Source organism: Microtus ochrogaster, linkage group LG9 (assembly GCF_000317375.1).
Source record: "Microtus ochrogaster isolate Prairie Vole_2 linkage group LG9, MicOch1.0, whole genome shotgun sequence".
NCBI lineage: Eukaryota > Metazoa > Chordata > Mammalia > Rodentia > Cricetidae > Microtus > Microtus ochrogaster.
Window position 1 is genome coordinate 38,073,326 of NC_022034.1, and position 4,285 is coordinate 38,077,610.

Sequence of the window (4,285 nt, forward strand, 5' to 3'; positions counted from 1 at the left end):
TTGGAGAAAGGGTACTAGGTAGATGTGTGTTATAAAGAGACAGAGTCAGCAGGTATCCTGACAGATTATCCATGTGACATGAAAGAAGATTTAAGGATGATGCCAAGAATATGGCCTCAGCCACTGGAAGGATGGAGTTTTCCATTTATGGAAATCAGAAATATTCAGGAATTTAAAAGCAAAAGGATACTAGGAATTTAGAGTTTAGACACAGTAAAGTAAAAACTGCGTTAAGTATATAATGTTTCCTTGTCCTCTGACATACTGTGCATTCTCCTTCACACACACACACACACACACACACACACACACACACACACTCGTGTTTTCTATAATGACCTACCATCTAGACTACAGTGTTGGGAGCCTTTTGCTTCCTGACTCTGTTAGCTGAATGAACCAGCACCAGGAGAATCTGGTACAGTGTGTCTATTGTTCCTGGACAAGGTGATTCCTAACATGAAGGCATATGAAGAGTGTGGTGAAATTTCTTCAACATGACTTAGAACATTTCTGATGCATGAGACTTTCCAGAGTTCCAGAGTTAGTGTTTTGTTTTCCCTTCCAAGGGAAAGATTAACCTCGAGACTCCAGACTTCAGACCAGGTTTGGGACAAAGATGATCTTGATGTAGCTGCCACCCTGGAGAAACAGAAAATGAATACAGCCATCAGAAAGAGTTCTCATTTAGTGATAAACACCAAACCCAACTTTTCTCCTAACTATTGTTTACTGGATGTTTAAAAATAAGAGTCCTTTGATCCTCTTTGCTGAGGAAATGCCTACTCAGGGTTCTACAAGACTTTTATCACAGTTTTTCATATAAATACATCAATATCAAACCCATTCACTATGGGCTTGCTTCTTTCTTTGACTGCATTTCTACACTGTTCCCCCTTGATCTGAGAACACATCCTAAGTCATATCTGATCTCCATCCATGGAGGGACCAGGTACCTATAGAATGTCACATGCCTGAGTTTACACGAACTTGAAACCAAGTGTGTGAGTTAACGGAATGAGAGAGACCAAAGAAACTTTAGGGCAGGAGTGCCTTACATTTGCATGCCACATTCAGTTGTATTCCTCCAGGGCCCACATTCAGGTTCTGTGAATGGCTAGTCATAAAACTGTTCCCTGCTACCACAATTCTCTGCTCAAACTTAACGGATGTGGGAAGTCCTTCCGTATATGTGTTGCTTTTATTGGTTAATGAAGAAAGAACTGCTTTGGCCTGTGATAGGGTAGAGTAGAGTTAGGTGGGAAAACTAAACTGAATGCTTGGAGAAAGAAGGCGGGGTTATGAGACACCATGTAGCTGCCCGCAGGAGACAGATACACTGGAACCTTGTCGGTGAGCACAACCACATGATGATACACAGATTAATAGAAATGGGCTAATTTAAGACGTAAGAACTAGCTAATAAGAAGCTAGAGCTAATAGGCCAACCAGTGATTTAAATAATATAGTTTCTGTGTAATTATTTCAAGTCAGGGTGGTTGGAAAATGAACTAGCAGCCTCTTCCAACACCTAACAGAAGATTTTCAGGAACAATGTGGTTGAGGAAGCTGAGAAAAAGTGTTCTCATCTATGTCACAATTAATTTACATTAGTTCGAATCTCTTAAAGAAGATATAATTCAGTCAAGAAGCTATGAGGAGTTTGCTTAGTAAATAGCAAGCATAGCTACTAGTATAAGTAGAAATTAATAACTGCTTTTGTTATATCTTTTGAAATACACATATGAAAATGTTAATATTGGCCACATGTCTTTTGTAGTTATATTCTCAAGACATGCATATAAATTGCTCTGTTTATCTTCTTTTCACTTTCTCTTTGTACTTGTGTGCACGTGCAGAAGCACATGTGTGTGTATGTGTTGTGTGTGTTGAGTGAAAGTGCCTGCAGAGTTCAGAAAACAATGTTCTATCCCCTGCAGCTGGAATTAGAATAAGTTGTGTGTCTCCAGACATGGGTGCTCATAGTCATCTCTGCAGCCTGTTTATATTTTTTTCCCGGGGTCATCTAGACTGATTCAGAAGGTGTTGTTGTGTGGAAACTGAAGGACTTGGTCAAGGACATAAGGTTTTTCCAGAGAAAACTGGGATTCACAGTAAGATCTTGTGGTGCTCGATATGAAACTTGGCCTATTGACTGTTATGTTAATACCATAAGTCTTTCGAACAAATATTGCTAATATTTCCTAAGTGAGTCACATCACTATGTGTTCTTAGAACTGACACAACTGTTTTCATTTAGAAATGAATGCAATCATAAATTTTCACCACTTCAGACTATTCTATTTAATTATGTAGAATTTGAATGGCTCGGCCACGAAATTCATATGTGCTAGCCAAAACTCAGAAAGAAAAATAAGCAAATTCCATAAAAGCAGTCCAAAATTTAGCGTTATCTTGTTTTTCTTTAAATTGTGCCCCACTGGTAATAACAGCCAAAAAATTCAGTTGCCCAAATATACACTCAGAGAAGCTCAAAAGTTTTAACACAGAAAATGAAGTTTACCAGGTTATCTCACTAGAGTTTAAAATGGAAATTTCTTCTGCTGTTGTTGCTATTGCTGTTTGCCTTTGTTGTTTAAATTGAAGGTCCCTTACTGGTTCTGCCTCTATGTATGACCAAGAACACCGGGAAAGGGGAGAGTGACCGTCTGGGGCCGGGAGGGTCATTTCCACATTTCATTTACACAGAGAACTAAACAGAGCAGCACCGAGTCACTCTTAGGGTTAGAACTTGGCAGCATGGGATGTGGAGGGATGAAGAGTAGGAGTGTCCTTAGAACAATACAAGCTCCCTCTAACCGGGTGCCTGGGAAGGGCCTTGGTCTGCTTCAACCCAAGAGGAATCAGAAGACCAGAAGCAGTTTGGAGTGGCAGAACCACCAGGGATGGAAGCAAGAGAATAGTCCAGGGGGTGGGGAAGACATTTGGCAGCTGGAGTGAAGGATTACTCTCTCCCCCTGATGGGAGCCACTCCCAGCCCCTCTGGTCTGGCAGGAAAGGGGAATCCTGCAACCTCTGAGAGCAGGCCTGGGGCTGCTAGGTGTTCCACATAGGGGATTGGAGGTGGCTCACAAAGGCTTGCTCTCAGGAAATAGAGCGTACCTAGTTTTTCTGCCAGGGTACCATGGTCCTTGACCTTCTCCTAGCAGTTTGCTTGTGATCCATGCTTGATTCCTGCCAGCTTCTTCTTGATGGCATCTTTTGAGCTGGCATAGATCATTTTGCTCTTAAGGGATGCGCATTCAGGGGTCCTTCTTGCCCTCCTTGGTCTGGTAGGTGGCATCATAGAGAGCATAGCAACAGTTCTTGACTGGAAGCATCTTGACAAAACTGGTGCAGGCATCGTCCACAGTCTGCCTCGCATCTCCTCCCAGGATGTCCTTGCCCTCCTACAGGCAGAAGACCACAGCCTTCTTGTGTTTCTTCACTTCTTCTGGCATCGAGGACCACCTAATTTCATGTCATTGAACACCTTGATGACACCATCAGAGGCTGCCACACCAGAGGCCATGTTTCCAGAAACAAAAGGGAGACCAGGAGAGCTATAGAAGAACTGAGCCTCAGCATCTGACTGAACCTAAAATGGAAATTTCCATATGCATACATAACAATACAGGGAATATAGCCACACAGAGGGCAAGAGGAAGACACATGGTGTAGAAACTATACAGGTACTCAGATGACCATGAATTTAATGTCCTCTTTGAATATCTTAATGTCAGGAGCAGTGGAGAAATAGAAGGGTGATCACTACTCAGACCAGGAAGGGTTTCAAAAGAAATGAAAGTCAAAAGGACCACTCACAGCAGAGAGATGTCTGGATAGAGCCTGGGAATGGCTAAGATGAAAGATAGGCCTGTGCTGAACAGAGGGGTGTGGGTGAAGCCCATTATAGGCTTCCAGATGAAATAAGAGCTCCATCCTAACCTTCCCCAGCCCCTGCCCCAGCCTGTCCTATATAGAAGAGACCCAGCAGAAAACTGCAAGACTTCGAAGGCTAAGATTAGAAGTTGCTTAGAAAAAAAAATACCTTCATCCACACAGCCACATGTGAAATAAGGATGAGTTCTGATCTGTGCTAAGAACCATCTCTCATTTATTCCAGGTTTTCCACACAGTAGTTCTAAGGGTAAAGTAGAAGCAGAAATAAGTAGTAGAGATCTTCAGAAGATGGAGGACCAAGGAAGGAAATGTCTGCTAGACTCTCCGGAGAATGAATAGAAAAGGCGGAAACAAGTATCTGATGATGGGGGCAATGCCGAAA

At 42.3% G+C, this 4,285-nt stretch overlaps 1 pseudogene; it reads right to left on the reverse strand.

Moving 5' to 3' along the window:
• Positions 1–2,965: 2,965 nt before the first annotated feature.
• LOC101993466 lies at positions 2,966–3,532 on the reverse strand (annotated as a pseudogene).
• Positions 3,533–4,285: the final 753 nt, after the last annotated feature.